At 45.3% G+C, this 12307-nt stretch overlaps 1 long non-coding RNA gene across 1 annotated transcript in view; it reads right to left on the bottom strand.

The window, feature by feature from the left end:
* Positions 1 to 12307, bottom strand: part of LOC125100455 (uncharacterized) — a 35252-nt gene that overhangs the window by 16834 nt on the left and 6111 nt on the right. The window lies entirely within an intron of this gene.

The following is a 12307-nucleotide window of genomic DNA, read 5'->3' as shown; positions in this document are numbered from 1 at the left end:
CTTTAAAAAAAAAAAAAAGAATTACAAGTGTTGGCTGGGATGTGGAGAAAACATCCTGTTTACTATCGCTGGGAACGTAAGTTGGTGCAGCCAATGTGGAATGTGGAACACAATATGGAGATTCCTCAAAAATTTAAAAATAAAACCACCCACCAGGCGTGCCTGGGTGGCTCAGTTGGTTAAGCAACTGCCTTTGGCTCGGGTCATGGTCCCAAGGTCCTGGGATGGAGTCCCTGCTCGGTGGGGAGCCTGCTTCTCCCTCTCCCTCTGCCTGCCTCTCTGCCTGCTTGTGTGCTCTCTCTCTCTCTCTGTCAAATAAATAAATAAAATCTTTTTAAAGTAAAATAAAAAAATAAAACCACCCTACAACAATTCCACTACTGTATATTTACCCAAAGAAAAGGAAAACACTAATTCAAAAAGATATATGCACCCCTATGTTTATTGTAGCGTTATTTATAATAGCCAAGATATGGAAGCTGCCCAAGTGTCCACAGACAGATGACTAGCTAGAGAACATGCGGTATATATACAACAGAAAATTACTCAGCCATAGAAAAGAACAAGCTTTTCCCATTTGCAACAACATGGATGGACCGAGACGGCATTAGGCTAAACGAAATAATTCAGACAGAGAGAGACAAACACTGTATGATTTCACTTACATGTAGAATCTAAACAAACAAACAAAAAACAAGCTCATAAATATAGAGAATAAACTGGTGGTTGCCAGAGGGGAAAGGAATGCAGGGGGATGGGCAAGGACTAGGAAGTACAAACTTCCAGCTCTCAAACAGGGAGAGGAAAGGTACAGCAGAAGGAATATAGACAATAATATGGAAACAACGTTGTATGGTCACAGATAGACTGTGGTGAGAAAAAAGGACTTATGCCTACCAATTACTAGTGCCATTAGTTTTTGAAAGGAAGCTCGCTTGAACATCAGAAAAGAAGAGACATGATCTGTTTGTGAAGGCCATTCTCTAATTGAATGAACTTAACTTTATGTCCTTCTTTTCCCCATATCAAAGACTGGTGAATCTGTAATTCTGAGCTGGCGAGGCCCATGGCCCAGGACTTGGAAGTCATTGCTCTGGATGTCAGCACGTTCAGCCAAAGCAATGATTAGCCTCCTACACTTTGCAGGTCATGGTAAACATGAAGTTGACTGTGGGTGTATTTGTCCATTTAGTCATTCCAAAGTGGTGAGGATGAACTTGGACCAAAGGGGCAGACATATCTTCACCCAAGGCCCAGCTCTACCACCTGACACCTAAGTGACCTTCGGTAAGTCACCCCACCTTTCTAAGCTTTTGTTGCCACATCTATAAAATGGAAAGACAGCAAAAATGCGCTGAGTCCTTATGAGGATTTAATGAGAATGAGCAAAAGGCCCTTGTCTCAGCAAACAAGTCTTTTGTGTTTATTGAAATACAATTGATATACAATATCCTATTTGTTTCCAGTGTGCATCCCAGTGATGGTCCCAAAATGATCCCCACCATAAGTCTAGTTACTGTCTGTCTCCACACAAAGTTATTACAGTACCATTGACTATATACTTCCTGTGCAGGACTTCACATCCCCACGGTTTATTTATTTTATAACTGAGAGATTGTCCCTCTTAATCCCCTCCCCCTACTTTGCCATCCTTCACCCCCTCCCCTCTGGTAACCAACAGTTTGTTTCGTGTATCTAGGAGCAACTTAGTCATCTGTAGCTATAATGTCACAAGAACAGGAGTGTCTAATGATAGGCCACACCTTGTCCAGGACCTCTAAGACACAGAGATGAAAATCACCATGTTTTCCTCAAGGAACTCACAGTGTAAAGTGGGACGTCCATTAAAGGATGGGGAGATAAAACAAAACCAGTTAGGATAGAGGCAAATTCTAGAAGCTGCAAGAGCTTGTAGAGGATTCCAAGTCAGGGAAGAGAAGTGAGAGGAGGAGGTGAGTCAGAGAAAAATCTTAAGGGATGCAAAATTAAAACAAAACAACACCGAAAAGATTGATCAATTAGGCTTCTAGGTGAGCATTAGACCAACTTGTAGCACTGAACCTAGAATGTGCAGATTACAGCCTGGCAGACAAAAATACCTCCGGTTATCCTGGGTTAGCACGCTTATTGATCCAAGAAATGGCTTTCATTAAAGAAGTAATTTTCCTTTGCCTTGCTGCCTCCGTTGTTTTTGGGGTTACCCTAAGAAGATTCTTCTCTGCCAATTCTGACCTGAAGATGATGAGTTTTCAGTGAAAAAAGAAAGAGAAGTTACAGCTCATAATTTTGGGGAAATCCTGAACATAGATCTTCCGAGAAAACCAGAGTACACTTGACCTTTATAACAGGGCTAGAACTGAGCAGGTCCACTTATCTGTGGATTTTTTTCAATAAATATATTGGAAAATTTTTTGGAGATTTACACAATTTGAAAAAATCCAAAGCTGAACATAGTATTTTAGAAATACCAAAAAATGTAAGAGAAAGTTAGGTATAGTTACAAGAATACAGGATATAATGCATAAAACATAGGAAATATGTGTTCCACAACTGCTTACATTATTGGTAAGGCTTTCAGTCAACAGTAGGCTATTGGTAATTAAGGTTTGGGGAAGCTAAAAGTTATAAGCAGATTTTGCATGGGGGTGTCTCTGCATCCCTAAGCTCCACATTGCTCAAGGGTCAATGGTATCTGAGCGGCTGAATTCCAGGCTGTTACTTGGCCCCTTGCTACTCAAAGCAAGGTCTTGCACCATCAGTATCAGGAACTTGCTAAAAATGCAGAATTTCAAGTTCCAGAAAAGATTGGCTAAATGAAAGACAACTGCATTTTAACAAGATCTCCAGGGGATCGGGAAGGACATGAAGGTTAGAAACGCTCTACCTTAGCCTAATTTTTGGTGAAGAAAAGACAACCTCTGGACTGGAATTGAACATCAAAACCCTTCCTGTTGACTAGGATAGAGTTTACCTGCATTCATGACATCAACTACTGATCCACATGCATAAAAGAAGAGTAGTTATTAAAAGAGAGAAGATGTCTGCCCCAGAGGGGTTACAGTAATCACCTAAGCCACTTGCATTTATGTCCATGATCTATTTTTACCCCAAACAACTGAAAACATCTGTTTGGGTTTTTTTAAAAGATGTATTTATTATTTGTTTGTGAGAGAGAAAGAATGAGTGGGAGGAGGAGAGGGGGAGGAAGAGAGAATCCCTAGCAGACTCTGAGTCGAGCACAACGCCTGACTCAGGGCTCAATCCCACGAACCCAAGATCATGATCCAAGCCGAAATTAAAAGTCAGACATTTAACTGACTGAACCACACAGGTGCCCCAAAAACTTCTGTTTTGTTTTTGTTTTTGTTTTTGTTTTTGTTTTACACAGGAGAAAACTGGAGTTCAGAGACATGAGACCAATTGCTGGGTTCATGCAGAGCCTGAGTTTCCAAGCCCAGGACACGCTCCTTGGGCGGAGCAGCCCACCGTCTGCCACAGCTGAGAAGACGGCCCCACCTGGACCCATCAAAGGGCCTGCTGCTCCTCTTTCCAGACCCTAATTTCCATTCCCATCACTGGCAGCCCCATTCAGCCCACAGTTTCCGACTTGCCAGACAAACCTGTTATTCTCAGCCTTCAACTATAGACAGCTCGGGTTCTCTAAGTCAGCTCGCTCAGAAACACTGGAAGTGGTGGTCAGAGGCCCAGGCCTGTGAGCTAGGACTGCTTCCCACAGGCTGGCGCGGTGCTGTGCAGAAGCTTAATTGAGTGGCTGAGACTGAAACCAGGCTTCCTAACAAACAGCTGAGAAAAGCTACTCAGTGTCTGGGCAAGAGGGAAAGACAGTAAAAGAGAAAGGACTTTGTGAGTGAATTCGAAGTGTCTTGGGGGAACAGAGAGCCTGAACGCACTAGCTGGCAACGGTACCATACAAGGACCCGGACCAGGGCTCAAGCTTCCTCCCAGAGCTGAGAAGCTCCACGGGTAAAAAACGAATGCTGAACCCAAGCATCGCGGTTCCGTGTGGAGAGGACCACGCCGGCATTCACAGAATCGTCTAAGTGCTGTGCTTTGGGCTTTCCGTTTGGCACTTCTTTTGATCTTCCTAGGGACACTCTAAGGTCAGTAGCATGACTCACATTTCACAAATGAAGACTGAGCCAAGCTAAGTATATTGCCAGAATCACACAGCCAGTAATTGGCAGTCACTTTCAGCCCAGATGGTCTGGTCCAGAGCCCTCTGTTTCCGTGGGACCCAGACGCTACCAGCAGGGATTGCAAAGCGCACCGTCTCCCCCTCTATGGCTCCCGTGTCTCTCTAAACTACTCACACACCCTGGATGTGTTCTCTTGAGCATGGTGTTGGGCACAAATTTACAAAAGCAGACATCAGAGGGAAGAGGACCTAGACCTAGGTCTCTGATTCCTTCCCGCTACTTTGGGGTATAACACTGGACAGGCAGTTGAGTAGTAGCCCCCAAAATATATGTCCAAATCCCAAATTCCAAACCTGTGACTGTGACCTTATTTGGAGAAAGGGGTCTTCGCAAATGGAGGTATGGATTTAGAGTGGGTCCTAACTCTAATGACAGTGAGCTTATCAGAGAAAGGCGGAGAGGGTTTCCAGACCCAGAGACTCAGGGAAGCTGACCAGGCAGAGACGATGTTCATGGAGGCACAAGCCAGTGAACGCCCCCAGCTGCCAGGAGGGGACAGAGGCAAGGAAGGAGTCTCTCCTAGAGCCTTCGGGTTTCAGATGTCCAGAACCACGAGGGAATAAATTCCTGTTGTTCTAAGTCACCTAGTTTGCAGTGATTTACTTTGGCAGCTCCACAAAACTAGTTCACACTGAAATTAAGAATCTTTCATTTTAGGGGCGCCCGGGTGAGTCAGTTGGATAAGCAACAGGCTCTTGATTTCGGCTCGAGTCATGATCCCTGGGATCATGAGATCCAGCCCCTCCTTGGCTCTGCACTCGGCAGGAGGAGTCTCTCTCTCTCCCTCTCTCTCTGCCCCTCCCCCTGCTCTCGTGCACACGTGCTCTCTCTCTCAAATAAATAAATAAATAAAATCTTTTTTAAAAAGAGTCTTTTATTTCATAACTATCGTCTAAAATCTGCCTTGGCAACTAGAGCCTATAAAATATACTTACTGTAAACCCATTCGATTTTTGGGTTGGGAAACCCAGATTTGAAAATCTACGTTCAGAGAATTACTAATTTTAAGAATATACAGGCAGAAAATAATCCTAAAAAGTAGGGCAATACATTAGCTAATTTTTTTTGTCTCAAAAAAGCCTGAAAATGCTTTTCGCGCGAAATATTTTGCAGTCAATAGTTAGGGATGAAGGTTACTTATGTTACTCCTATAGTGTCTTAATTAGCTTTTCTTTAATGGGCATTAAGCATTAAAGAGAGGAAATGGAAAAGAACACACACAAAGAGCTTAGATTTCACCCACAAATCTGTTTTGTAGCCTGCAGTCAGCAAAGCCTGCAAATCCTCCACTCCGTTTTTTGGTGTAAACACTTTTTATTTTGAGCTTCTTTCTTTTCTCTCTCTCTCTCTCATACTAACAAGACATTTTTAAAGCAATCATGAGCTTGAACTGAAGATAAGTGGCGAAGCAGTCTTCTCCAAAACACTCTGCATTATCCTCCCTCCGTCCTCTTTTTGAATCATTCAGAAGATTCTCCAATAATCTGTCATCTTCCAAATGGAGCTGAGATAGGCTTCTTTCTTGGAGCACTTTCACCGTTTGGCTGGGAGGTGAGCTAAAAAGCCCAGGACTCCCACACTGGCAGTAAGAAGGGGAATGTGTGCTTCCGGAAGAGTCCCGGCACGGAGCAGGGAGCCTCAGGGCTCCGGGGTGGGATCCGGGTCCATCAGTGACTCTGTCAGCCTTGGCGGAGTTACTGAGCCTCTCTGAGTTGTGGCTTCCTTGAGGATAAAGTGGATAATCATAGCGCCCACCCCATAAGCTTTTGAGATGAAAGACACGTTGCTAAGCCCTGTGGTCAATTCTGTCTTCGTCTTAGTCAGCTTCTTAGTGCAGTTGGCATGGTTGGACACTCTGTTGACTTACTGTCCCCCACCACGCGCCACCCCCCGCCCTAGGTTCTCCTCCTACCTCTCTGAACTCCCCCAGCATGTGTCCCTTCCCTCCTCACACAGGTCAGAGGATCTTCGCGCTCCCGGGATGGCCTCATCCGGAGCTGGGACTCCGCATGGCAGCCCTTGGCTGAGGACTCTTGAATCTCGAACCCAGCCTCCCGTCTGAGCTCCAGACTAAGGTAGTCGCACAGCACTCTCTGTAACGTCTCCACCTAATGTGTAACAAGCATCACGAAGTTGGCATGTCTGCACCAAACTCTTGATTTTTCATCCCCAGATGTGCCCTTTCTCCTGTGCATCCCGTTCCAGTAAGTGGTAGTGATCATTTGGGCTCGCAAGTCAAGACACGCCTCCTCTCTTGCTCTCACATCCAAATCCATCAGCAAATACTGCCCCCATAACTTCAGAGTGTCTCTGGAACCCACCACTTCTTATCTCCTCCAATCTCAGCAGGTGGCTCCAAGCCATTACCATCTCCCTCCAAGGCAAGGTGGCGCCATATGCAGTAGCACCAGAACTGGCCTCTCTGCTCCCACCCTTACCCCCAACCAAGCCTTTCTCCACTAGGCAAGTAGTATGACTGCTTTGAAGTCCACATCTGCTCAAAAATCTCCAATGGCTTCCCCACTTCACTCAGATCCCCAGCTATCCCCTGGACCTCACCCCCAAGCTCTCCTTCCTTGCTCTTTCCCTCTACCTGCCAAGCCCTTCCCGGGCTCAGGGCAGCTATTCCCTCTGCCTGCAAAGGCAACAGACACCTACTCATGGGAAGGAAGTCTCCATACCAGCCTCTGTCCCTCTCTGTCCTGTGCTCAGGTTTATTTTTTTCAGCACTTGTCTACTTGGCATTATGTATTTGTTTGCTGTCTCTCCCCCACTAGAATGTAAGCTCCTTGAGAGCAATGAATTTGGAGCGTTCCTTGCTAGATCCTTGGCACCCAGAATGCTGCTTGATATGTTAATAACTGTTGAGAAATTGAATAAAGGGATGAATGAATGAATGAATGTATGAGGTACTAGTACAAAACTCCAAGCCTTCCGTGGCACAAGGTGTGTGATTGAAAAATACTACCTCCTGCTGTGCCTGTTGTTTTATTGCTAATTATTATTTGTCTAGCTCCTTTCCACACCCTGTCCTTCCTCCTGGCCCTTCATCTTTGTAGATCTCTCACTGCTGTGACCAAGCCTCTCCACTGTCAAAAGGAAGACAAGGGGATTACACCAGCCAGAAAGAATGTCATCGGCTCGCCTATCTCAGAGTTTGCTGCTGTCACATACATATGTGACACAGAGGATTGGACTTAACTATCTTTAGGAAGAACCATCAAGGGCCCCAAATGTGACTTCAGACAGCTCACACCCCAACCATGTCTGTACTGTTGTTTTTATAGACCAGCTAACACTTCAGTATTTCTGCCTCCAAATTACACCTATCAGACTGACTTTGAAAAGTAGCCGCAAGCAGGATTCGGGGTTCATAAAACACAACCAATCTTACCTTTAATGACATTAGGGCTGTCAGGGAACTTGACAAATTTAAATATACTGAATTTTGTGGGAAAGAGTCCGAGAAACCCTGGGAAAACAAACCCAATGAACTTGTCCCACAATTTGCATTGGAAGCTGTCATACAGCAGATCTACATCAAATCTCACTTGTTACTCATCTGCACACTCTGAGTTCTGGGCCACATGTTCTGCATGGACACGTCAAGGAAAGGTGAGCACACTTGCAGCGGATCCCTGTACACACGCCATACGAATGCTGGGCAGAGTCCTCGGAAACCACTGGGAAAAAGACATCTTTTCCCGCTGGGTGGAGTCTCTAGCAGGCAGCAACCCTGGGCTGGTAGGCGGCCAAGCCATCCCAAGATAAGGCCTGTCACGGATACCTGTTCTGGGCAGACACCCCAGCGACTGGAGCTGATGCGGTTCTTTACTGTCATGCTCAGGTCAGATGCCCACCTGTGGCCCCAGAGCTGGAAGGAATTGGAAAATCAGTCTCTATCCAGAGCCACTTGAGCCCCAGTCCATCAACAAAACACTCCTGGGGAGACAAACTGGCAGGATTCTTAGACAGAAGGAGACAAAATCACTGACTCAGGAAAACCAGACCTGTGGAGGGGCTAAGCCTTTTAAGACACGACTGGAACATTCTTGGGTGGGACAGTTCATCAAAAAACAAACAACTTAGCAGTTCACCTTCGTCCAAAACAAGTTTCTCTGTGAGCTGCCCCAGCCACCGCCTCCACCTTGGGCCAGGCCAAGTGGGCGTCTCCAGAAGCTCCATTCTTTACCTCCGCCACAGGGACCACACCCTGGAGTGTCCCCAGCCCTGCCTGCCTGCTGTCCTACCTCAGTCCAATTTGGGGCTGCCTTCTTAAGTAACCCCCTAGCTCAGCCCACCTTGGGAGGTGGCCCCGGCTCGAACCCTGCATGAATATGGTCAAGACAGCAGGAGCGGAAGAGAAGAGTGGCTGGGAGAACTGGCTTTGGAATCAGGGAGACCTAATCCTGGGTCGCCATTTTCAGCTGTGCAAACAAGGAGGACTCCCCAGTGAACAACCAGGGGTGCTTTCCTGACATTTCCATTTCCTGACAATGAAGTCGTAGAGCCAAGGACTCAGCCCTGCCAGGATGTTCCCACCCCACATGCAGAAAACAGGGCTGCACCCGGATTCAGCTTCCCCTGAGACCAGACACACACAAGGTCTCCAGGTATGGGACAGAGGGCCCTTGGTTCAGTGCTCCAGGGATGTTTAGTTCCCAAAGTCACTCTTCTCCTGTAAAACGAGAGCCCAATGGGGTCCCTGTGCTGGAGCATGACCCCTGATGTGTGCAGCTGTACCCCAGCCCAAGAGCTCTTCCCCACCAGATGCAGAGAGAACAGGGAGCTTGGGCATATGCACTGGATTTGGAAAGCTTAGCAGGAAAAAAGAGTGTCAAATAAATCGTTGATATTTTTATATTGATTACATGTCTGACAGCAATATTTCGGATACATTAGGCCAAAAATGAATCATTAAAATTAACTTCGCTGTTTTGGAATGAAGTCACTTGTGATAGGCTAAAAAATGGCATCTAAGGACACCTAATCCCTGGAACCTGAGGACATCCCCTTATATGGCAAAAGGTGAGACGATCTATGAACTGTGAACCTCTGTTCTATAAAGTGGCTGAGCATTACCTTGAGTTGCCATCTGTTAAAAAGAATGTACATTTGCAGTTTTAACAAGAATAATTAGGCATTGTAAGGCAGAGACGTCTTTAAAAACTTGTAGATATGGGTGATATGTGTATGTATGTAATATAACCAAGGGGCAGAGGGCCATGTGCTAGATACCTGTCGTCTGCCGGCTCTCCTCTCTGGAGCTCCCAGGGATCGTAGTGGACAAGAGGATCCTATCCCCTGACTCATCTCATTGAATCAGGATGGACAGCTGACCAACCTGGCCCATGTAGGGACCATTCTTTGGAATTATAGACCTGGGAGCAAAAGAGACCTGATACCTAAGTTCATGAGTTATGGATGGCCATTTTCTATTCACGATCTGGACCAGCAAGGCAGAGGAGGACAGCAGAGAGAGAAGGAAGGAAGGGAAGATGGGAAGGAGAGAGGGAAGAAGGGAGAGAGAGAAGAGAAATAGTGATTTAGGGATGGAGAGAGTCCTGCTGGTAGCCTTAGACTAGCGCAAGTCAGTCTCTCTTACATCCAAACAAAGGAAAACAACTAATATGCCTTATCATAAGTTCATTGTGACAAATGAATGTAATTCATGTGAAAAGTATTTTGCTAATGATGCAGCACCATAGAGAGGCTAGCGGGAAGTTATTATCAAGGGAGCCCCCTCTTCCCAGTCAACGCTCTAGCTAGTGACCTTGACTCCACTTCCGCTGTCTCCTCTCCCAGGCTATCCTTCATTTCCCCATTTCTGAGACACTCCCAGCACCGCTGCTCTCCCTCCTGGAGCCCATTGCTTTTTCCAGTCTCTTGTAAACAAAAGCGCTGGATACACAGTTGAACTAAATAATTTCTAAAATGCTGTCCAGCCTCGCTGTTTTGTGATTCTAAATCTTCATGGTCCTCGAAACTCTACTAGCCATTCAGACCATAGGTTAGGGGTAGATACACCAGCATATCCTGGGGGATTGTGAACGAAGCCCCCAGGATGATCCCACTCTTCAGGCTGAGTCCCAGTCTCTGCGGAAGGGCAAAGACTCTGCATTTTAAGCACACCCCATCATGAAGCCCTGGCATGGGGGTCAAGGGCTTTCAGTCAGGTATATGTGCGTTAAGCACCAACCCCTTTGATTATTAGTTGTGAGACCTTAGAAATTTGCTTACTTAACCTTTGTGTTTATGCTTCCACTGCCAAAAAAAAAAAAAAAAAGTGGGGGGGATGGGGGTAGTGGTAATAGTAGCAAATTCATAGAATTACTTTGAGGATTAAATGAGATGATATGTATAAAGAATCTAGCACAGCAACCAGCATTTGGAAAAAATGGCTGTAAATATTAGCTATTATTAGGAGTATAGCAGATAGAAGACCCTGTGCAAATTCTAAAGCAAATTAACTGGGTTGATTTAGTATTTAAACATAAACTGTAAACTTCCTTATCCAGCCCTTCTTTATGATAGAAGACGGCCAGCTGTATTGTTGAATGCCACATGCAATTGTATATTTATTTGTGTGCTCATTTGATTAACGGCTGTTCCGCAAAGGAAGGGCTTGTTTTATTTTGTTTAAATGCGCTCCTATGTTTTATTTAAAGTAGGTTTATACTGCAGCACCTGGGCAGCTCAGCTGATTAAGTGTCTGACTTGTTTTCAGTGGTTGTTGCTGTTGTTGTTTTAAGATTTACTTATCTATTTGAGAGAGCGTAGGAGGGGCAGAGGGAGAGGGAGAGAGAATCCTCAAGCAGGCTCTGCTCTGAGCGCAGAGCACAACACTGTGCTCGATCTCAGCACCCTGAGATCCTGACCTAAACTGAAATCAAGAGCCTCATGCTCAACCGACTGAGCCACCCGGCCTCCAACTCTCCATCTCCACTCAGGTCTTGATCTCAAGGTCATGAGTTCAGGCCCTGCGTTGGGCTCCAGGCTGTGCGTGGAGCCTACTTTAAAAAGTCGGTTTGTAAAGACGTAATTTATATAGACATCAAGATTTCACCCTTCTTAGGTAGACAGTTCTAGGAGTTGTATAACCAAAACCAACATCAAAATGTAAAATATTTCTATCACCCAGAAAGTTTCCTTGCACTACTTTGTAATGGATCCTTTAAGCTCTCCCACCACACCCCAAGGCACCGGCAACTGGTTCGACTTCTGTCCCTACAGTTTGTGTTTTCAGTAGGGTATGTGAGAGGCTATCATTCTGAGTCACTCCTCTTGAGATTCAACCATACTGTTTATCAGTAGTGTGGTTTGTTTATTGGGAGTAGGATTTCACAGTATGGATATATCACAGCTTGTCTAACCATTCATCAGTTCATGGTGTTTTGGGTTGTTTCCAGGTTTGGGTCATCGTGAATAAGTTGCTATAAACACTTGCATGCAGGTCTTTTTGTGAACATATGTTTTCATTTCTCTTGGGTAAATACCGGGAGTGGAATTGTTGGGCTGTTTGGTAAGTGTATATTTGAGTTTATGAGAAACTGTCAAACCATTTTCCAAAGTGACTGTACCATTTTGCACTCCCAACATGATGTATGTGAGTTCCTTTTGCTCCATAACCTCCCTAGCTCTTGGGTGCTTTTGCCCTATTTTTACATTTTAGCCATTCTAGTAGGTGTTTGGTCATGTTAAGGCACATTTCCCTAATAAGTAACAAAGGTGAGAGTCCTTTCATATGTTTATGAAGACACATGACTTTGAGTTATTTGTATTTCTATTATTATGTTTTGAAAAGATACTTACATTCTTGATACAACCCCTTTATCAGATATGTATTTTGTAAATATTTCTTCCCAATCACGGCCAGTCTTCTTACTTTTTTTTTTTTAAGATTTTATTTATTTATTTGACAGAGAGAGAGAGTAGTAGATACAGTAGGCAGAGCGGCAAGCAGAGGGAGAGGGAGAAGCAGGCTCTCCACTGAGCAGGGAGCCCAATGCGGGACTCGATCCCAGGAGCCTGGGACCACAACCCAAGCCAAAGGCAGCCGTTTAACTGACGGAGCCACCCAGGTGCCCCTC

This window comes from Lutra lutra, chromosome 5 (assembly GCF_902655055.1).
Source record: "Lutra lutra chromosome 5, mLutLut1.2, whole genome shotgun sequence".
In the NCBI taxonomy this organism is placed as follows: Eukaryota; Metazoa; Chordata; class Mammalia; order Carnivora; family Mustelidae; genus Lutra; species Lutra lutra.
This window is presented reverse-complemented; position numbering and strand designations above follow the sequence as displayed.